At 47.0% G+C, this 24,029-nt stretch overlaps 1 long non-coding RNA gene across 1 annotated transcript in view; it reads right to left on the reverse strand.

Moving 5' to 3' along the window:
* Nucleotides 1-19,024, reverse strand: part of LOC123352511 — a 74,997-nt gene extending 55,973 nt beyond the window's left edge. Inside the window, exon 1 of the long non-coding RNA XR_006574197.1 lies at nt 18,904-19,024. This is a non-coding gene — a long non-coding RNA (uncharacterized LOC123352511). The remainder of the gene's footprint in view (nt 1-18,903) is intronic.
* Between the last annotated feature and the right edge of the window lie 5,005 nt (nt 19,025-24,029).

The raw sequence follows: 24,029 nt of genomic DNA on the forward strand, positions 1-24,029 counted from the left end.
TGAAGCCCCATGTCACCTTGGTGGTTCATTAGGGCCAGTTACACAGAGAAGCTGAAGTGACTAGTTGCTTGCCCAAGGCGAGTTAGGACTAGAACTCAGGACCTGCTAGTATACAGGCCTTTACTTAAAGTGCTAGACTTACCTCTCCCTTTCCCCAGGCCCCCAAGGGCAGGCAGAGGAGTGGAGCTCGCTTAGCTGAAGAGGCAGGGGGTGCCAGGCTACAGGGCTAAATGACAGCCATCAAACTAGGTTTGCTTTTCACCGAGATTAAATATTCAGATTATAATGTTTTGATCAAATCATTATAATCTAACCAATTCCGACCCACAGATCGCTCCAGTCCCACCCCAATTTCCTATGTTTATACAAGGGAGTTTATTTTGATTTCAGCTGCTTCCGAAATAGCTAAGTCAGGGATCATTTGATTTCTTAAAATCCTTCCTAGCTGCAGCCAACATTCTTTCAGACAAGCCAGCCATACAGGTGCCTCTGTGGGATGAGGGATTAGTGGAGTGATCACAAGGGCTACAGGCCTGAATCGGATTCCAGCTCTGGTCACCAGCACAGGTTCTAGATTTGGATCCACTGCCTGCAAACCAGCTGATGAGCTGAGCCTCAGAAGAAATCAGGGAAAGTCAACTGTCTACAAATGAGACATGAGGAAAGAGAACACTTTGCAACACCTGGATAGTTCCTAGTTGGAAAAATGCAACGTGAGGGCAAAAGTTGCTTTGGTCTGTAGAATATAGTCTACATATCCCATAAGACAAGGTGATATGCAATGGCAAAATGAAAGTCAGTCAATTAAAGACACATAAAAGGAAATGCTCCCTTTAATTTGTAGAATTCCTGTTGGCATGAAGTCAGCAAGACAAGTCGTTTTACAGGATTTAAAAGAGCAAGCTAATTTGGTGAGCACTAATAACATGTAAAGTTGTGCAAGGTAGGATGGCGCAGAGGAAATCATACTTCAGGGTGTAAATTGATGATCCGTGGAGTCAGACAGGAATTCTCTGTGGTCAACAGCATTTGGGAAGTGGCCAAGTCTGTTATGGGAAGGAGAGGTTTAGCTTCCTCTGAAGCACTGGGCACAAGACATAAACATCAAAAAAGGGGCACCAACCTGCTTTGGCAAACCCCAGCTCTCTACCTTCTATGGCATCAGCCCCTCCAGGCCTGGCGGACAGAACTCAGGGCAAGCGAAGATTCCTCTCTGCCCAGCATTTGAATGTGAGAAAGGCCAAATGCACCCTCTCTTCCATGTTCTTATATATATTTCATTGAGCTCACACACCAAAATATGGGCCTCCTCGATGCTGTGTTTTAGAGCTGCCTTTGCTTGCTAGAAGAAAATTAAACTGGTAACATTTTTGAGGAAAAGTTTTTTTGTTTTTGGGTTGTTGTTTTTTTTTAAAGAAAAAGCAGGGGCACCACCTAATGGTGAGTCACAAACTCTGAATTTTTATTTTTATACTTGCTAGCTATCGGTGCTGCAATGAGATTGCAGAGAGCAAAGGAGATGAAATTTGGCCTATAATTGTGTTCAGATGAGGCTAAATTGCAGATTATTAATTCAGAGCATTGTAGATTCCAATCAGATTACACTGTGAACTACAGCCTGTTATCTCATATTACACACACACACAAAACTGACATTTAAAAAGGAAATGACCAGGAGGGTTAGGCCAAACTCTTGTTAAATTAAACTTAGTTTTCAGAAACTGAGTTATTTCAGTTAAGGAAAATAGCCCTGAATGCTGTCCAGGATCTGCAATGACATTCCAGTTTCTCCCTGCTGAGCAATATTTCAGCTTGAAATTTACAAAAGGGACAGATGCATGTGTTTTGATATCTCAAATTAAAAATGAAAATAAAACACCCACCCTGAAGTTATCATTGTGAATTATTCTTGCACACAGGATTTTAAATTAGCCCAAGGAGTTTGCTTTCTGATGGCAAAGTACAAACAAAGAGAAGAAAACATGCTGAATTAGAGAAATCTGGATGTTGCCCCTTTGCACTACCTGAATAAAATTGAATCTCCTAGTTTCTCAGGCCAGTAAAGAATTACAGATACTCAATCACTAGCTCTGGGACTCTGAAGGGGCAGAGATTGCATGGGAATGGGGCTTTTGGGAAGTTCAGCATGTTTGGGATGGTTGATTACAGTTCAAAATAAGATTAAAGGAATCTCTTGCTGAACATTCCTCAAGCTGATAAATGTAGCAGAGGAAATGCCTTGACAGCTCACCAGTTTCACATCTTTGTCTGTGTGGAAGATTTTGTGGCCAGCAGCATGTAGGTAAAACATCTAGCACAGAGCCAACTAAAAACTCAGGGCTGAACCCGCTCCAGGATGTACACTGACAAGCAGACACCACAAGGGACCAGGCAGAGGTACCTCCCATGATACAAATAACTAGATCAGGATGGCAGCATGGCTGGCTGCATAGCTAAGATGATGGCATTTCCACAGATAAATGACAGACTCAGCACCGCCTTCTCCCAGCTAGCCAATGGTGGTCTCACCGTCAAGGCTCATTTGAGTTTGGGTCACTCCTGTCATGGAAATGTACAAAGTCTGATGTTCAGTGTTACCATTAGCTCTTGTTATTAGAAACCAGGCAATGTTCCTTGGCCTGCACAGTCTGCTACTAACACTGCATGTGAGAGCTGGGACAGTGAGGAGAGGAGGAGGAGGGAGGAGACAGAAGGAAGAATCCATAATGTGCTCAAAGGGACAAAATAGCCAATTGACACCAACTAGCCCCTTTCTGAGTCCCAGCAAGGAGGCCAAAGGCAGGGAACTCCCTTCTCACCTGCGGGAATCCAGTCAGGGCAGAATTGAAACATACTGAGGATGCAACTTGCACTGTCGCTATCTGTGGTTCCAAGGCTGGCTGACAAAATGATTTTTTACCATCCACTCCCCAGCCTATCTGAGTGAACCCACCACAACCACATCACAACAGGGCAGCGAGAGCCATGCTCGGTGGTCACCATGAGATGGTCGAGTTCAGGATCCTGACACAAGGAAGGAAGGAGAGCAGCAGAATACGGACCCTGGACTTCAGAAGAGCACTTTGACTCCCTCAGGGAACTGATGGGCAGGATCCCCTGGGAAAATAACATGAGGGGGAAAGTAGTCCAGAAGAGCTGGCTGTATTTTAAAGAAGCCTTATTGAGTTTGCAGGAAAAAACCATGCCAATGTGCATAAAGAATAGCAAATATGGCAGGTGACCAGCTTGGCTTAACAGTGAAATCTTTGGTGAGCTTAAAATAAAAAAGGAAGCTTACAAAAAGTGAAAATGTGGACAGATGACTAGAGAGGAGTATACAAATATTGCTCGAGCATGCAGGGGTGTAATCAGGAAGGCCAAGGCACAACTGGAGTTGCAGCTAGCAAGGGATGTGAAGGGTAACAAGAAGGGTTTCTATAGGTATGTTAGCAACAAGAAAGTGGTCAGGGAAAGTGCGGGACCCTTACTGAATGGGGGAGGCAACTTAGTGACAGATGATGTGGAAAAAGCAGAAGTACTCAATGCTTTTTTTGCCTCGGTCTTCACAGACATGGTCAGCTCCCAGTCTGCTGCACTGGGCAGCACAGTACAGGGAGGAGACAAGCGGCCCTCAGTGATGAAAGAACAGGTTAAGGACTAGTTAGAAAAGCTGGCCATGCACAAGGCCATGGGGCCAGACCTAATGCATCCAAGGGTGCTGAGGGAGTTGGCTGTTGTGACTGCAGAGCCACTGGCCATTATCTTTGAAAACTCGTGGGGATTGGGGGAGGTCCCGGACGATTGGAAAAAGGCTAAATGTAGTGCCCATAAGAACATAAGAATGGCCATATTGGGTCAGACCAAAGGTCCATCCAGCCCAGTATCCTGTCTACCGACAGTGACCAATGCCAGGTGTCCCAGAGGGAGTGAACCTAACAGGCAACGATCAAGTGATCTCTCTCCTGCCATCCATCTCCACCCTCTGACAACAGAGGCTAGGGACACCATTCCTTACCCATCCTGGCTAATAGACATTAATAGACTTAATCTCCATGAATTTATCTAGTTCTCTTTTAAACCCTGTTATAGTCCTAGCCTTCACAACCTCCTCAGGCAAGGAGTTCCATAGGTTGACTGTGCACTGTGTGAAGAACTTCCTTTTATTGGTTTTAAACCTGCTGCCCATTAATTTCATTCAGTGGCCCCTAGTTCTTATATTATGGGAACAAGTAAATAACTTTTCCTTATTCACTTTCTCCACACCACTCATGATTTTATATACCTCTATCATATCCCCCCCCTTAGTCTCCTTTTTTCCAAGATGAAAAGTCCTAGCCTCTTTAATCTCTCCTCATATGGGACCCTCTCCAAACCCCTAATCATCTTAGTTGCCCTTCTCTGAACCTTTCTAATGCCAGTATAACTTTTTTGAGATGAGGAGACTACATCTGTACGCAGTATTCAAGATGTGGGCGTACCATGGATTTATATAAGGGCAATAAGATATTCTTCATCTTATTCTCTATCCCTTTTTTAATGATTCCTAACATCCTGTTTGCTTTTTTGACTGCCGTTGCATACTGCGTGGACGTCTTCAGAGAACTATCCATGATGACTCCAAGATCTCTTTCCTGATTTGTTGTAGCTAAATTAGCCCCCCCCCCATCATGTTGTATGTATAGTTGGGGTTATTTTTTCCAATGTGCATTACTTTACATTTATCCACATTAAATTTCATTTGCCATTTTGTTGCCCAATCACTTAGTTTTGTGAGATCTTTTTGAAGTTCTTCACAGTCTGCTTTGGTCTTATCTTGAGCAGTTTAGTATCATCTGCAAACTTTGCTACCTCGCTGTTTATCCCTTTCTCCAGATCATTTATGAATAAGTTGAATAGGATTGGTCCTAGGACTCACCCTTGGGGAACACCACTAGTTACCATCTTTAAAAAAGGGAAGAAGGAGAATCCAGGAAACTACAGGCCAGTCAGCCTCACCTCAGTCCCTGGAAAAATCATGGAGCAGGACCTCAAGGAATTCATTTTGAAGCACTTGGAGGAGAGGAAGGTAATCAGGAACAGTCAGCATGGATTCACTAAGGGCAAGTCATGCCTGACCAACCTGATTGCCTTCTATGATGAGATAACTGGCTCTGTGGATATGGGGAAAGCAGTGGACTTGATATATCTTGACTTTAGCAAAGCTTTTGATATGATCTCCCGCAGTATTCTTGCCAGCAAGCTAAAAAAGTATGGATTGGATGAATGGACTATAAGGTAGATAGAAAGCTGACTAGATCGTCAGGCTCAATGGGTAGTGATCAATGGCTCGATGTCTAGTTGGCAGCCAGTATCAAGCGGAGTGCCCCAGGGGTCAGTCCTAGGGCCAGTTTTGTTCAACATCTTCATTGTCCAAGAGAGCAGGAGGTTTGAGATTGCTGGTCTCCCAGCTGCTGGAAGGTGCTCTGTACAAACCTTGTACCAATGAATTGCAGTGCACACTGTAGTCCCCTCTGTCAGAGGTAGGGGGCAGCACCATTTCTACAGAGCTCAACACATGGTTTACCTGGTATAACCATTGGGCAGGGCTATGGCTTGTATGCTAAGCGCTGGAGCCAGGTTGTATTCTGCATTGTACTGGCAATTCTCAAGCCACATAGGGATGTGAATAGCATCTAGGATGCAGCACTGAGTCTTTTATTTCAATGCAATGTGCTTTAAAATGGTCAAGAGACTAGGAACCCCAAAATGCCATTTATAGGGTGGAAACACCAAATGAGTCTAAAGCACTCCTATATTAAATTCCAAAAATGTACTTTAACCAGTTGGATTAGAAAAGAGCTGGAAGGCTTTAGTACGATACATGTATCTAAGATTGTTTTGAGAACAGGATTATAAAATCATTGTAAAATACACCAGAAAACTGTGTAGATTCATTTCAATCCATGGGGCAAAACAAACAAACACACACACGCACACACACACCAGATTCCTGTGGTCCAGGATTATGCACCTGTGTTTGCAGTCACTAAATAGCAAGGTACAATATTTAGGATACATGGGCAATTCATTGTTGATAACTTTTCCATATCCTGTTACATTCCCCTACAATAACAATGCAAAAATTAACATTTGAAGGAAAAGTGTCCCTTTTTCAATGCATCTGTCACACATAGCCAGGAAGTGACATTGGTCTGTGCTCTGTTCAGTACAGTTTGGGATTTGGATTTGACTGTATGAAAGAAAGAGAAACCCCTTTTCCCTGACCAGAGTGGTGTCTGCTGAAACATCCTCTGGTATGGGCAGCATACCTTGAACTAGCAGTGGAGGATGTCTTAGGTTCAAGCCTAGGTTCTGTAAACAGAATGGAGACTGAGTGAACTAGACAAAGAAACAAACCCTGTATTCCCTACGGAGGACAATTAGAGTTTATGAATAAAGACTTCACGGGTTCCACTGCTTTATAAAACAATTCTGAAAGCCACTTCATGCATAAGGCCAGCTAGGAAAAAAAGCATAACATTTTGCATATGTTTGACTCCAGATGACTGGAAATCTGTCTAGCCACCCTTTCCTCCCAGTATTTGCTTTGGATTAATTGTATCTTTAATTGCTTTTGTTTTTATTATTCTTTTCTTTGAGGGACTCCTAATTCCCAGCTGACTGTTATACATTTGCTGCCACTGAGCGGAGCATTATATACTGACCCAGCACTGAAAAGGGCGATATATAGGTACCCCACTGGTGAGCAGGACATTAGGCACATTCCCAGTTTCTGAAAGACACGTCACCTGATGGAAGGAGATGGAACTACCCCAGAAATCAGAAACACTTGTAATAACACTTCGCACTTCCATAGATAGCATTGTGTATTTCCCAAGCACTGTGCAAACATTATTAATTCGAAATAGTACAAGCAGAAAGTGAGGTAAACTGTACCTGACAGTAACAGAGTGTAGGACGTTGTGAAATTCACAGAGTCCATGGCCAGAAGGGACCACTGTGATCATCCAGTCTGACCTCCTGTATAGCAACGGCCAGAGACCTGCCCCACAATCATTCCTAGAGCAGAGCTTTCAGAAAAACATCCAGTCTTGGTTTAAAAATTGTCAGGGATGGAGAATCCACCCCGCCCCTTCGTAAATTGTCCTAAAGGTTCATTACTCTCACCATTAAAAATGTACACCTTGTTACCAGATTTAAGCAGGGGTGAGGTACGAGATGGCTCCTCCTAGACATGACAGGTAAAGACAGCTCAGGATTTCAAACAGCTATGCTAACCCAGTGCCAGTATCCCTGTCTGCCTTCTGTCTCATTGCATCACATGAAAGAACAGAGACCAAGTTCTGCCTCTTCCTCCTCACCCAGCATTCGCAGGGGACATCCTATAGGCAGCAAGGGACTCCACTCTAAGCTTTTCTGTTTGTGAATCTCTCTTTAAACACTGGTGGCTGCCCAAATATTGCCCCCTCTTCTGGCCTTCAAACAACCCCCCAGCTCTCCAAGCTCCCCACAGACCAGGATACACCAACTCAAAGCACCACCACACCCTGCCAGGACAAGGGCTGCAAAACCTGCAGACACAGCTCCACTGCTGTGAGGGTCAACACGCCTTCCAAGCTCCATGGGTACTACACACGCTGAGAATCATCCAGTGCACTAACTTCCCCAGTGCCAACGGGGTGGGTGAAATCAGACAATCACTGCGCTCTCGGATGAACTCACACAGGAAAATGGTAAAAGACAAACACCCTGTCGCCTGTGGGTGAACACTTGTCACAAAACAATCACTCCACATTTGCCGTCTCAGTCCTCATTCTCAAAGGAAATCTGCACAACCCCTTCAAAAGCCGAGCCTGGGAGCTTAAATCCTTAACTTTGCTTGAACTAAAAACCACGGAGTGAACAGACGCACTGGATTTATGGCTTATTACAACAATCTGTAACCTACAAACAACTCCCCTGGCCTCAAGCTGCCTCCCCCTCCACTTTCCTTTCCTCCCTGTGATGGGAGGAGTGTTAATGGGCCACTGCACCTTGAATGGCCCCTTGAAATATGCACTACCTACATATGCTAAACAATCTGTTCCACTTTGCTGTGACACTCGGAGTACCTTTCCCAGGCCTGAAGAAGAGCTCTGCATAAGCTGAAAGCTTGTTTCTCTCACCAACAGAAGTTGGTTCAATAAAAGCTATTACCTCACCACCTTACCTCTCTAATATCCTGGGACTGACAGGGCTACAAACACTGCCCAAGAAAGAGCCAGGTACCAGCACTGGGTGCAAACTGCCCCTGTGCAGAGAGCCAGGTACCAGCACTGGGTGCAAACTGCCCCTGTGCAGAGAGCCAGGTACCAGCACTGGGTGCAAACTGCCCCTGTGCAGAGAGCCAGGTACCAGCACTGGGTGCAAACTGCCCCTGTGCAGAGAGCCAGGTACCAGCACTGGGTGCAAACTGCCCCTGTGCAGAGAGCCAGGTACCAGCACTGGGTGCAAACTGCCCCTGTGCAGAGAGCCAGGTACCAGCACTGGGTGCAAACTGCCCCTGTGCAGAGAGCCAGCCCAAGGCCCAGGCCCCACTAACATTCTATTTGGGGACTTAATGGGGATTTCAGTGGTGCTGGCTCCCAGTACAGGAGTGAATTGCCCTGATCTGCCTTGTATAGACAGGAGTCCAGCCTACCTCTGACACAAGAGGGATGTAAGTATGAGTCACTCTCACTGTTATGAACTATCTTGGCTCCTCATGGCACTGCTGCATAAAGTCCCAAACACCATGTGCACTGATGGAAAGATGAGACCCCCCACAAGTTCACAGCCCCAGTCAGTGGGTGTTCGTTCAGTTTGATCCCAAAGCACCAAAATGTTACTTGACACATATAGGGGAAAGAAATACCTCTTAGAATTGTCAAAGGTCATAAATAGCTATGTGATGTGTCTCTCAAGAGACTCAGCAGTCAGGATTTACAGCATGTAGAATTATGCTGATGCTATTAGTCTTTGAGATTGGAGGGTGTGTGTGTGTGTGTGTGTGTGTGTGTGCGTGTGTGTACACACACTTACTCTGCACTGGTTAGTGTGTGGAACCCTAGCAAAAAGTGATTAATGGTGTTTAGAAACCATAGCTTGAGAAGAAAAATTCCAATGGTTTGCATTTGCAATCAATGCTGTGAGTTCAGGAATCCTTGTGCCATCAGTAAGGACCAGTTTGGCACTGCAGAAATCTGTGTTCCATTGTCTTCCTCCATTCCCAGGCTGTCACCGACAACACTGAGTTCACACTCTTACAACTAGTGCAGCACAGTCCTCAAAGAGGATGGAAGCCCATTTCTGTCTGAGTATTATTGTTTGCTACTTGTGTTTCAGTAGCTCCTGAAGGCCCGAGACTGGATCAGGGCCCCTTTGTGCTAGGAGTAGGTACTGCATATATCCATAGCGTAAAACAGTTCCAGCCCCAAGCCGCTCACCATAGAAAGCAGGCATCCAAACAGCTCCGAACCTCTTTAGTCTGGAAATCAGGCTGGGATCAGACTCGTGAATAGGCCATAGGTCATCACTAACCAACTCAGGAAAAGAGCAGCTACCTGATGGCAGTGAATGCATTTCATTGCCTCGCTGTGGGGCCAGTGCAGATCACTCACTCCCAGAGGTGACTGCTCAGGTCAGGGCTGAGATCATTAGCAGGGTAAATGGGGAAGTTCACGCAGTAGCTGCCTGACACGGTCTGCCCTGTAAATGGAAAAGATTCTGTCTTCTGCACTCCCAGCCTTGTAAGACTCTGAGCAGCGTGGCTCAAAGAGGTTAGCCTTGGGGCCTCCCAATGTGTCTCTGCTGTCCGCAAAGCTAGCAATCTCCCTCATTCTAGACAATGCCCATAGGGGGAAAACACTATTTCCATATGTTTAATCAAATGCACTGCACATATCTGTAGCTCTTGCACTGGAAACATTACAAACCTGGGGAAGTCGCATGATGTTCATACTCTCTGGCATGCCAAGGTCTGTTTCAAATACAGGAGAACTGTAGATAGGGTGACTAGACAGCAAGTGTGAAAAATCGGGATGGTGGTGGGGGGTAATAGGAACCTATATAAGAAAAAGACCCAAAAATCGTGACTGTCCCTATAAAATCGGGACATCTGGTCACCCTAACTGTAGAACAGCAAGAGTTTGGTAAGAGTTTAAAGAGCATTTTCTCTAATGTCACATAGGAAGGATTTTTTCCTGCACACACACCCAGAAAGTCCCATTATCCCCAGGGGAGCTGTAGGTCTTCGTTTAAGGTTTTCAAGCACTTTTATAAGAAAATATGTGAGCAACTTCACTTTGAGAAACTTCTGGAGCCTTACATGTAAACCAGGAGATGTTCACAAGTGCCAGCAGAAATGTGGGTCCACTCAGGGGCCTTCCCACCAGGAGCTGAGCCTGCGCACAGTCCTTCCCCACCCACTCCCGCGCACACAGAGAATTACATTCACACAATGGCCTCAGCTAATGTCCTTGTATTAAAAAAACAGCCTTAATAGGGCCAGGATGGTGAGCAGAGAGGAATCCCTTTGCACCTGAACAAGAAGGATTTTGTTAAGGGCTGCCATTTATTTATTTCCACCTGTACAGTGGGCAGAAGCCACATGGTGCTGGAGATGTCTGCACACATAGGCTATCAAGACTGGGCTCCCAAAACTGTGACGGAGCCCTGGTATCTCCCCTGGATAAGTGAAAGTAGAACATCCTCCATGGACTGGCAGCTGATTATGTTTTCTGCAGAGACCAGGTTTACTGTCGTTTGTTCATAATTTAGTCTTTAGCTTAGTCACTGGGATCTAATGATTCGGCAAATGTTTTAAACCCTCCCCCAGGACACTGCGTGGATTACTCTAGCTTTGGACAAACTTTTAACTGTCTGAGTAGGGCTGGTGTATTTGTTGTGCTCATCTTACCCTACCCTAGAACATCACTTTCCCGAAATGCTCTTCCCTCTCTTCTGCCCAGACTTGCTTTACCTTGGCAGCTGCTTGTAGGCTCTACACTGTACTTTCTCCCTGTTGTGTTTAGGGGCTAGATGGCTGCTAGCAGGATTCTGCTGCCCTGTGGAAAGCTCTTTAAACATTGCCCATGTTCTAATAATTTAAGTGGCTTTCTGCAAAGCAACATTTTGTTCCAACATCACCTTTTTAACTCATCTTGCCAAGAAATATTTTCCACTGAACCACACTTGCAACCCACATCACATCCTTAAACTTTCTTGCTTTACCTATGACGGATGCCATGAAATCCACATCAAAGTAATACTGCAAGATATGCGGCCAGGAAGTTCTTGCTACTTTGCTCTTGGACTTCAGATACTTAGAGTCAATCTAAAGTAAGAAATACCATGACTGTCTATGGGCTTTCTATCACACCTATCTCCACTGCTGGAACATAGAAATGCTGATGTATGAGAGTTTATATGTCAGCATTTTAAAAGTTACTTGTTTTGTCATTTTTAATTATTGTCTTTTTACCCTGTGTCATAGTGCTGCATTTCAGGACTAGTTTCCATTCCATGTCAAAGTCAATGGGGTTACCCCAGCTGAGGCCAGGGCCCCCTGACCGTCTGTGTGCCAAAGGCTGGTGCAAATTGAAAGCTGACTGCATAGAGGCAGTGGAGTAGCGGCAGGGTGAATGCCGCTGCTGGTGTCATTCCCTGGATTTTAACAGGTTTTTGTTTGTTTCTGGCAGAAGCACCCGAAGGCTGTGGCTACACTGCAAGCAGGGCCGGCTTTAGGCACTGCAGGGCCTGATTCAAAGGAGCTGCCACCGAAGTCCTTCCGCTGTCTTTGGCGGCAGCTCAATTACTGCCACGGAGGAAGGTCCCTCCACAGAAATGCCGCCGAAGACAGCAGCAACGATTGAGCTGCTGCCGCTGACAGTGCTGGGACTTCAGCGGCAGCTCAATCGGCTGCAGGTGCCTTCGGCGGCATTTCAGTGGAAGGACCTTCCTCCACGACAGCAATTGAGCTGCCGCCAAAGACAGCGGCGGGACTGCGGCAGCAGCTCCTTCGGGATGTTGCTGGGCCCTCTTAGGGGCACGGGGCCTGATTCCGGGCAATCAGCTGAATCGCCCTAAAGCCGGCCCTGACTGCAAGGGCTGTCCATGAGCTAGCCTGGCTCCAGCTGGGGCACAGCTGTGCAGACGGCACAGTGTGGGTGGCAGTGGTGGCAGTACCGACCCAGCAGACCCCGGCTCACTGCTATCGCTACCTGTGCTAGCTGGTGCACAGCTTTTGTGGCATAGACCCACCCTCTGGGACAGGGTGCTGTGCAAACGCCCTTCTCTAATCCCTGCCATTTGGGCCTCGCCCGGGTCACCAACATTCAGCCAAAACGCAGCCCTGCTCAGACTAGCAGGAAGCCAACATCCCCCCTGGCCATGGCTGCCGAACAATGGCTAGCTTCGCAGACAGGAATCCAGCGTGATTTCAGCTCCGATAAGGGAGGATCGTGCGCAGCTTGTTTTGTGCCCCCAGCCTTTCTTGGGGACGTGCTCAGGGGTCCTGACCTCCTGTGACCTTCACTTTCATGCTTTTTTACAGTTTCATATTGCAAAAACAACCTGAACGTAATGAAATTGTTTTTACTGCCAACAGGGTGTAAAACCTCGTTGCGCCCTGCCTGCAAGGGGGCGGTAGGCCATGCACATATCTACTGCTATGCTAGTCAGCCCAGGATTAGGTCACTGCAGGGCAGGAGATAATCTCCTAAACCACTGAATAATTTAAAGGGTAATTTGGTGGTCAGCTAATGTCAGACCTTTATAATTCTGTAAATCATCTCTCCAAATGATCCCTAAACGGCATTAGACAATAGACTTTCCCTATTGATTATCTGTTCTGTGCAGGTATTGATTTCAAGTGGGCGACCGCACATGCATCAGTTGTTCTGATGGTTTAAATGAGAACAAGGAGGCCAGGCTGACAAAATCATTTGCATTCAAGAGCACATGGAATGGCTCTGGTACCACATGCCACTCCAAGATGATTCAGCAGAACCTGCCCTCTGGCCTGGACCCTGGGGGAAGGCACAGGAAGGAGCTCAGGGCAGGGAGGTGCCAATTCCCAAAGGCACATGGGGCACCGTGGGCTGGCAGTTACTCGCTTTAATGCTTGTGTGATGCTGTATTTTTAAACCAATTCATGAACTAACAGTCAGATAGGACCAGGTCCTGCTCCCCTGGAGATCAGTGTGGGATCTGTTGCCCACTTGGATGGGAGCTCCTCTCCCATGGACACACACAGCCCAAAGGGGCTGCTCCCCAAAGCTGCGTCTGTCCTGGGGTCTGCACACAGGCTCCAGCATCTCACCTTTACTTGGGAGTGGCTGAGCCTGACCTTGGGGGCCCTTGTGTGTGGAACTCACCCCCCTGGGCTTCTCCCTAAGCCCAAGTCACTATTTGAATTTCCATCACCCGCCGTGAAGCGTTGGCTCTGAGGCTCCTGTATCTCTGGGCATGGAGACTTTGGGGTTTTACGTGGTCTGTTTTACAATGGTTTGTAACTATTTGATTGCTTTTTAGTTAATGGTGTCATACCTGGAAGTGAAGGTGGTGGTACCAGTGATATATTAGACAAGAACGCCATTGACCCGTGGCTCAGTACCTCTGCTATCCATTGCACTGTGTCTATTCCACGGTAGTTGTCCCCACTGAGTGACAGAAGTGGTTAAACTATCTAACAGGAGATTCAATTATATTATGCAGCTGCAAGGAAGAAGCTGGCAGCTCTCACTGCCTAACCAAAAGAGAAAACCTAGTCTCCAATATTATAACCGAGGATAAGTTCTCATGCAACGTAAGAAGCACTCAGGAGACCAATTCCTTTGTAAAGCTATGGAAACAGATACACACACACACACACGTATATAAGGTAGGTATATTCCTGTCTGCAGCACAGTTGACTGAAGATGAACTAGTAACCAGATCTTGTGTCCACACACACATCTCCCAGAGCAAACAGGAATCTGTATCTCCTTCACTGCAGCTTAGTTGTAAACATACAGATGAAGGGATTTACAAATGAAGATGAAATGAATGATCTCATCGATGTGACAGGCCTCACCTCTTCAGGGAACATTGTGGAACACTGAAGCTATTACCTATTGGTGGGTACAGGCAGTGATGATTTTTCCATTGATAAGGTATAAAATAATGAATAATACAAGAACGTAGTGCCAGTTGCCCAAGATAAATGCAGAGTCCTCACAGCCAAGGCAATGAGCTCTGTCACCTGTTCACTTGATCTTGGTCTGAATTTTAAAAAATGCTAAATTTAAATATGTTGGGATTGGTTTTCTTATAAAAAATTATTACCATTCATACGCAGTGGTTTGTAGTTGATTTTTAAATACCCAAACTGACTAGTGACTTGCCATGGTCTCAGTAAATTAAACTCCCCAATTCACTGTGATGCTAACAAGCTACTGAGCAAAATCAGAGACACCAGGGCACCCAAGTCTAAAAATGCCACTGATGCCTATGGACTCTGCAAAGAGAAACTCAGCAGTGCTCCCACTGGCCTGAGCAGAGTGAAGGTCCCAGTTCTGATCTCTCCTGCAGTAAGATGCAGGACACATATGCAGCTAGTCTGGCTACCGGTTGGGAATCCACTCGCTGGCTATGTCTGCCCTAGGTGAATATAACCACCCTGCAATAGGCCATCCTTAAATCCACATTGGTCAGTATAGATTCTACTTAACAGAGGGCTTTTCAGAACTCATGTCTCACTTATGGAGTCAACAGAGCAGAATAGACAGTTCTTGGGTCCTTCCCCCCGACCCCCCGCCCAGCTCTGACCTTATGTTCCAGCTGCAGTTATAGAACAATGAGATCTGGAGGAAACTAATGCAGCCATTTATTTAACCCATAAAAATGACGAGCAGATTATACAGACTGTACCTGCTTCAGAGATTAAACATCATTTGGAAGTCAGAGGGCAACTACTTATTGGGTGCAATGTATTTGATTCAGAGCCGTGAGCAGGATTATATTTCTTGGGGGTATTTGTGCTAATTTCAAAGACTAGACAGACAGTAGCTGAAAGCAAAAGTGGAGAGGAATGGATTTGCGCTTAATGTTGTTTTTTCCAGAATCCAGAGGGGCATTATTTTTCAGATGCTGAACTGAAAAATACTTCCATGTCCTCAGAGGATCAAGGTCTATCAAAACAGACAAAAGGAAGATGCACAGTTTAGTGGCATCACAATTCAGATGGTTCATATTTCTGCTAAGCTCGCCAGGCTGTTTCACAGACCATGCAGCTCAGGATTGCTTTCAGACACAGAACTATGCACGGAAGTACAGATTTAGATACAACCCGAGATACATCCACAGATATTTGGTGCTTCTGAACAATCTGTATTGAATCAAACCTGATTACATTAAAGTATTAAGTACATGTTGCCTTTAGAAATTTTCAAAGGCATCTTTGGGAAGTTGTTATGTGGAAAATTTAAGTAATAGGTTTAAAGCTAAAGGACAGCATGCCATCTGTCCAAACAGACTTTGCAAAGCATCTCTTAGGGCTAAGGACTATCTCACTTGTAACTACCATACCAATATCATTGGGTTTTGTTATTCTAGCACATGCTGTAAATGAAAAACATTTTTCAAAGTTTCTTCTTTATTAAAGCAAATTTTTTTGCATTAACCATTTCATTCAGAGTTCCTCCTGCAGAGTTTGAATAACAATATGACAGAAGACAATGGGATGGCTGAGGGAATTTACAGCAGGACAGAAATCATGGTTTGATTGTTGACCAACAACTGCAGTGACCAAGTTTCTACCATCTAATGGGCGCTTGGTGGTTTATGTGAGATGAGTTGAGGGACTTTGTCCACTAGGAACTGGACTATGTCCACATCACAAAACATCACCTTGTCAATAGGTGCTTGCTAACTCCTTATTGCCAGTCCCAATGCTCATGGAATCAGATGTAGACGTGGTCCCTCCAAGTCAGGGCTCTAGCACATTTGCAAATGCACTACCAGTGCCTGGATTTACCTGTTGGATGGAGGATTTCAGCCTCCAGAGCTGCACTCCCTTCATTTTGGAAAATGTTTTTGGAAATGTGTAAATGAGACAGACCAGCAAACCAGCCCCCAGATCCACATCCTTTGCACCATACAATGGGTCAGATTCACAGGGAGCGGTAAACCCATTTGTTGTGATTATGGGCACATTTGACATTTTATAGACATTGTAGCAGCTTCTGTAGAAGCTCTTGATACATGCAACTGAGCTGACTCCGAGTCTTACTCCTGCCCCAAAGCCCTGACTCATACAGAGCATCCTGCACACCATGTAACAAGGGCCAGCTGGAAAGCCACACTGCTGACAAGCCAATCCCACTCAGGAAGATTGCGTAACTGGGTTAATCAATACAGAGCATAGACAGAAATAGGGGTTTTGCTTTTCCCCATCCTGGCCCTGGCCTATCACCTGTCTACAAGCACAAGAAAGGAAGCCTTAGCAGCCATTCCTTCCAAGTGGTTTGAATGGTACTGTCATTCAGAGCTTGGTTTAGTGCAGCCAAGCTATCCTTTGTGCTGGGTTGTCCGCTTTCCAGGTGCAAAGGCAACTAGCTCAAAGTGACCTCACATCTCCTCCTTTTAATTCTTCTGTCTATTCATTTCCCTGCCTTGCACTGTTGTGCATTTGGATTTTCTTCAAAGGGTAGGCTGAGGTTTGCAGCTCTTTGTTGTGGGTGTTGCAGCATGGAAGTCCTGGGAGCGAAGCACAGCGGAAGGGTCTCTCCACGTGCTCATGTAACTCCCCGAGCATCAGGGGAAGAAACTCCCCTTAGGCAGGTGTTGGAGTGATTAAAGTCAGTGCCATTTCAGCACAGAGGATGCTGAATCACTCTAGGACTCTACCCGGAAAGCCAGGAGCAGAACTCATCACTCTGAACAGGAAAGAATGGTCTTTCTTCCCTTTGACCATGTGGTGCCCACACCAGGTGTGTCACATCTGTTCCCAGTCCACTGCAGAGACCCAGCAATACTGAGCAGGCACAAGCCTGCCCCCATGTGGTCAAGTTACATTACAGGCTAAGATTGCCACAAAGGAAAGACTCTGAAGGTGCTAAAAGGACCTTGTGTTACATTTCAGATTTCACCGGGGTAGCCACAGATGCTGGCCAGCTTTTGCCTGGCTTAGCAGCAGCACCCGAAATATTAACAAGCCATGGCAGCAAGGTGGGGCACCTCCTGCTGCAGGGAGCTCTGACAGTTATCTGGGGTGTTCCTCTGATTGTAAAGCACATTAGCCAGATGGCCATTGGGCCCCTTTTATTTGGGTGCCTAATGTTAGATAACGATACTTGAACAACGTGGCTGGTTCATTTCCTAGAGACCAACTCAGCTCTTGTGTAACCAGTGTTGTTTTTTTACTCTAAGTCACTGGAGCAGCTAAATGATGATGCACAACTGAAATCTAGATATAGACATTAAAATAACTTGTATGCAGGGTAGTTGTAGCCCTGCTGGTCCTACAATATTGGGTGTTAATGGGCCACTCTGCCTTGAATGGTCCCTTTGAACAGTGGCTCTCAATCTTTCCAGACTATTGTACCCCTTTCCAAAGTTTAATTTGTCTTGCATACTCCCACATTTCACCTCACTTAAAACCTACTTGCTTACAAAATCAGACATAAAAATACCAGTGTCACTGTGCAGTTACTGAAAAATTGCTTCTCATTTTTAACATAAAAGTAAATTGATTGGAATATCACTTGTACTTGTGTTTCAGTGTACAGTATATAGAGCAGTATGAACAAATCATTGCATGAAATTTTAGTTTGTACTAACAGATGTTTTGGAGCATGAGCTTTCTTGGGTGAAAACGTCTGTTAGTCTATAAGGTGCCACAAGACTCTTTGCTGCTTTTACAGATCCAGACTAACACGGCTACCCCTCTGATAGTTTGTACTGACTTTACTAGTGCTTTTTAGTAGTGTAGCCTCTTGTAAAACTAGGTAAATATCTAGATGAGTTGTTGTACTACCCCTTGGAAAACCTCTGCATATCCCCAGGGGTATGTGGACTCCTGGTTGAGAGCCACTGCCTTAGAATATGCGCTAACTACTTATGCTAAACAATCTGTTCCATCTTGCATTTAGCAGTGATGTTCAAAATACCTCTCCCAGCCCTGCAGAAGCTCCAAAGCTGGTCTCTCTCACCAACAGAAGTGCATCCAACAAAAGATATTACCTCCCCCACCTTGTCTCATTAAAATAACTCATCAGTGAGTGGCCACACCCCATGTGCCCCCTGCTGAGCTCAGCAGGGGGCTTTGCAGGCAGCAACCCCCTCCCCCACACACACTCACTTTCTTCTCAGACTGCTCAGTAAGTTTCACCCAGAGGCTTTTTGTGACACAAAATAACACACTGTGAGCTTATTAATATAAAAATAAACTCCAAAATAAACCCCCCAGGCCACAATTCAAGTCCAGCACAAGTTCACTCAAACCAAAATGCCTCTTTCCTCTCCCACCTGTAGTCTATCTCCCAGGACTCCCTACTGATACCTGCTCTCTCCTCACAACCTCCACTCTCCTTGAGCATTACTGAATCCTGCTGCTTTTATAGGGAAATCACCTGATACATACCCAGGTGTGGCTCATTAGTACTCAGGGTTGGCTGATCACAGACCTCCAGCTTCTAAGCTGCAAGACACCCTTTTATACCACTAAAGCCCCCAAGCAACTGAGTACAATACACAGCCAGACCCTCCTAAGGAGACAGACAGACTGTCAAAGACGAACTCAGCAATCTTTGAGCAACACCTCCACACCCACCTTTGCTCCACACCTATGAGAAATCCATCAGTGAGTGATGGTTTGAGGGATAGGTGGGCTTGGCTGGCATTTACCTTATCATGCAGAGATGGGTTTCAGAATTGCCTGTGCTGGAGTATCTTTCTTTCTCCTGCCCTTTGTGTGTCATCTGTCTTCTCAGACCACACAGTCTTTTGGGCAAGGACTGGGCCTTCCTGTGTGTGCTCAGTGCTGAGAACAATGGGCCTGGCTTTAACAGTAAATAATACTGATAGTGCAGCTGTCAGAATTAAACTGAGTGGCAGAAACACTGCTCACCTGAAATCCCAGCTTTCTTTATTCCATGTTTGCTGTGGGCTCCAACAGAAATCCAGCATGCTCTGTGTTCAGGCTGCCTGCAAAACAGCTTCTTGGTTTTAACATCTTTTTTTCTTCCAGATCAGCCTCTCACCTCTTAGTTTACTTTGCCCAACCCTCCAACTGTCTGTGGAAAACATTTCAACCCACAAGTGTGCTCAGCTGTTATTGCCACTGAGAGCTGATACTTCATGTTTAGAAGAGTAAGATTCTCTCTCTGGGTAATGAACATAGTGCAATGACTACGTTTCCCTTGCAAGGATGTGCATAGGAAAGGAATGCAGACACCTCTGGGAGATAACATGTGTCTATGTAAACAAGGCACACAGCTGGGCAGGCCATGCTGTTTATATGTAAACTCAATGGAACCTGCATACTCAGTTATTGTGAGTGTGGGGAGGGCATCCCATAGATTTCTAACCAGAAGGGCTGGAGTTGTACTGGAGTTGTCCCTGATCTAAGAATACTCAGCCAAGCAGCCAGAGGAAGGGAAAAGTCCCGGGAAGCATTATCTGACCCTGAAGTAGTTGTGAAGGAAAGTGGCTTTAGTATCACCAGGGAGCAGGAAGCACTGGAAGAAATGGCTAATCTCTTAGGGCTTGGCTACACTGGAGAGTTGCAGCGCTGGTGGTGGCTTTACAGCGCTGCAACTCACTCACTGTCCACACTGGCAAGGCACATACAGCGTTGTATCTCCCTGGCTACAGCGCTGGCTGTACTCCACCTCGGCCTGGGGAATAACGACTGCAGCGCTGGTGATGCAGCGCTGCTCCACCAGTGTGGCCACCAAAAGCGCTGTTATTGGCCTCCAGAGGTATCCAGAGGTATCCTAGAATGCCTGTTCAGCCACTCTGCTCATCAGTTTGAACTCTACTGCCCTGGCCTCAGGTGACCCACCCTTTAAATGCCCCGGGAATTTTAAAAATCCTCTTCCTGTTTGCTCAGCCAGGTGTGGAGTGCAATCAGTGAATCTTTCCAGGTGACCATGCCTCCACGCGCCAAACGAGCCCCAGCATGGAGCAATGGCGAGTTGCTGGACGTCATCAGTGTTTGGGGGAGGAAGCTGTGCAGTCCCAGCTGCGCTCCAGCCGTAGGAATTACGATACCTTTGGGCAGGTATCAAAGGCCATGCTGGAAAGGGGCCATGACCGGGACGCGGTGCAGTGCAGGGTTAAACTGAAGGAGCTGCGGAGTGCCTATTGCAAAGCCCGCGAGGGAAACCGCCGCTGCGGCGCTGCCCCCACGACCTGCCGTTTTTACAAAGAGCTGGACGCGATACTTGGGGGTGACCCCACCGCCAATCTGAGGACCACGATGGACACTTCAGAGTGGGGGGCGGAGGGAGGGGAGGAGGAAACCAAGAGTGAGGGTACTGGGGTGGGGAGAGACACCCCGGAGTCCCAGGAGGCATGCAGCCAGGAGCTCTTTTCAAGCCAGGAGGAAGGTAGCCAGTCGCAGCAGCCGGTACTTGGTGGAGGACAAACAGAGGAGCGGGTTCCCAGTAAGCAGCTTTTTATTTTCTGGATGGAAATTTTTTGGGAGAGGAGGGAGGGTTCTGCATGCATGCATGCCTAGATGTGGAATAGCGCATTGATGTGGTCTATCACGTCGTGGTAATCGGCCTCGGTAATCTCTTCAAAAGTTTCAGTCAGAGCGTGGGCAATGCGTTTGCGCAAGTTTATTGGGAGAGCCACCGTGGTCCTTGTCCCAGTCAGGCTAACGCGTCCGCGCCACTGTGCTGCGAGGGGTGGGGGGACCATTGCTGCACACAGGCAAGCTGCATAGGGGCCAGAGCGGAATCCGCATTGCTGTAGAAGACCCTCCCGCTCTTCCCAGGTGACCCGCAGCAGCGAGATATCTTCCAGGATCAACTCCTGTGGAAAATGTTGGGAGAGTGTTCAGTGTAGGTGCCCCCTGCAGCTGTTTGCTTTCCCCAACGCACAGAAACCACAGTACAGCCCTGAAGCAATCAGTCCCCCCTATTCACCATTTTGGGACTCCTGTGGGTTCTGTGCGCTCTCTTTGGTATGGGAAAACTATGCTATTGTGAAGAATGTTACTCCTTCACTGTGTGGGAATAACTGTCTGAGATATAAACAATGCTGCCTCTGTTAAGTGTTGCCTTTTTTGCCTTTCCACAAACAACCTTGAGTTCTCGGCTGCCCGTGTTATCAACAGCTCAAAGACTCCAAAACCTCCGGAAGAAGTCGCGAAAAAGCAAAGAAGACCTGCTGCAAGCAGTTATGGATCACTCTGCCAGAGAGAATCAAAAAGTGCAGGACTGGAGGGAAAGGGAAAGCAGGATCCGTCAGAAAAACGCAGCGGCCAGGAAGAAAAACACAAAGCAGCTGATAAGCATCCTGGCGCGCCAAGCGGACTCTATCCAGGCGCTCGTAGCCATGCAGGCAGAGCACTACCGTGCCGCCCCCCCCCCCCCCGTCCCAAAGCTCTTTCCCTTGTGCCCCAATGTCAGCTCAAAACCCCCTTCCCCAGCATCCAGGTTCTTACCACCACCAGCTGCCTCCAACACCTGTACGTTCACCAACCAGCCCTGAGAACTACGACCCTTACCCTCCGCACTCAACCCCCAGCACCATGCAGTATAGCCAGCCTGAAGTGCAGCAGTCATTGCACAGCACTCCAGACAGGACATATTCAAACCTGTGACTGTACAGTTCCCCACCCCCCTGCCCTTTTAGGTTCCCAAAATGTTGTGTGTCTGTCAATAAAGTTATTTTCTTTTCAATAAATGAATTATTGGCTTTGAAAACAGCCTTTATTATTGCAGAAAGTCAAAGATACCTTAGCCCAGTAAAGAAACAGGCACTGCAAATCAGCTTAGGAAAAACAGATTCCTACTAACATTGTAACCACTGCACCTTACTCCCGTGCAAGACACCAAACATTACTGTTGGTTTTCAGCCTCAAATTCCTCCCTCAAGGCATCCCTAATCCTTGCAGCCCTGTGCTGGGCCTCTCTAGTAGCCCTGCTCTCTGGCTGTGCAAATTCAGCCTCCAGGCGTTGAACCTCAGAGGTCCATGCCTGACTGAATCTTTCACCCTTCCCTTCACAAATATTATGGAGGGTACAGCACGCGGATATAACCGTGGGGATGCTGCTTTCCCCCAAGTCTAGCTTCCCATACAGAGATCGCCAGCGCCCCTTTAAATGGCCAAAAGCACACTCCACAGTCATTCGGCACCGGCTCAGCCTGTAGTTGAACCGGTCCTTGCTCCTGTCAAGCTTCCCTGTATACGGGTTTCATGAGCCACGGCATTAACGGGTAAGCAGGATCTCCAAGGATAACAATGGGCATTTCAATGTCCCCTACTGTGATCTTCCAGTCTGGGAAAAAAGTCCCTGCCTGCAGCTTCCTGAACAGGGCAGTGTTCCGAAAGATGCGTGCATCATGCACCTTTCCAGGCCAGCCTGTGTTAATGTCAATGAAACGCCCACAGTGATCCACAAGCACCTGGAGAACCATAGAGAAATACCCCTTCCGATTAACGTACTCGGATGCTAGGTGGGGTGGTGCCAGAATAGGAATATGCGTCCCATCTATCGCTCCTCCACAGTTAGGGAAACCCATTTGTGCAAAGCCATCCACAATGTCCTGCACATTCCCCAGAGTTACGGTTCTTCTTAGCAGGATGCGATTAATGGCCCTGCAAACTTGCATCAACACGATTCCAACGGTAGACTTTCCCACTTCAAACTGGTTCCCGACCGATCAGTAGCTGTCTGGAGTTGCCAGCTTCCAGATTGCAATAGCCACCCGCTTCTCCATCATCAGGGCAGCTCTCAATCTCATGTCCTTGCGCCGCAGGGTGGGGGCGAGCTCAGCACACAGTCCCATGAAAGTGGCTTTTCTCATCCAAAAGTTCTGCAGCCACTGCTCGTCATCCCAGACTTCCATAACAATGTGATCCCACCACTCAGTGCTTGTTTCCCGAGCCCAAAAGCGGCGTTCCACGGTGCTGAGCATTTCCATGAATGCCAGAAGCAATTTAGTGTCATACGCGTCAGGCGACTCGCTAGCATTGTCAGACTCCTCATCACTTTGTATCTTAAGGAATAGCTCAACTGCCAAACGTGATGTGCTGGCGAGACTCGTCAGCATACTCCTCAGCAGTTCGGGCTCCATTTCCCACAGAAATCGCGCTGCACAGAAACCGTTGAGAGAGTCAAGATGGCGCCAAACGTGGACGGAAAAACAGGTATTGCTGGGATGTGAAGCGATGCATCACGGGGCACTGGGACAGGAAGCAGAATGACCTGCACCCTCTGCCCCCTTCCCACAACCCACGGTGCCAAAATGGCACCAAAATGGGACGAGGTGCTCTGTGGGATAGCTGCCCATAATGCACCACTCCCAACACCGCTGCAAATGTGGCCACACTGCAGCACTGGTAGCTGTCAGTGTGGCCACACTCCAGCGCTTTCTCTACACAGCTGTATGAAGACAGCTGTAACTCCCAGCGCTGCACACCTGCAAGTGTAGCCAAACCCTTAGGCTGCCATGTACATGACTGAACAACAGCTGTTCTGTTAAAGAGAAATTAAATGTTGCTTTCGCCCTAAAGGTCCCATACACTCATCTTGGCACCTGTCTGAAGGGGATCCTTTGGTGAACACTGCCAAGAGCTGGGTGTGGTCTGCCCGGCCCTCAGACATGGTGATGGAAAGGAAAGGAAAGGAAAGGAAAGGAAAGGAAAGACACCATCTTTATGTGGCACAATTAAAGATCTACCATGATATCATCTTAGAGCAGTCCCAACCTCCCCCTTCACCAGTTCATGGAGATTCACGGATTCTCTCTGTGCTGTGGCCAAAGGACACACTGATTAGAATATGCAACGTTCT

This window comes from Mauremys mutica, chromosome 18 (genome assembly GCF_020497125.1).
Source record: "Mauremys mutica isolate MM-2020 ecotype Southern chromosome 18, ASM2049712v1, whole genome shotgun sequence".
Taxonomy (NCBI): Eukaryota; Metazoa; Chordata; order Testudines; family Geoemydidae; genus Mauremys; species Mauremys mutica.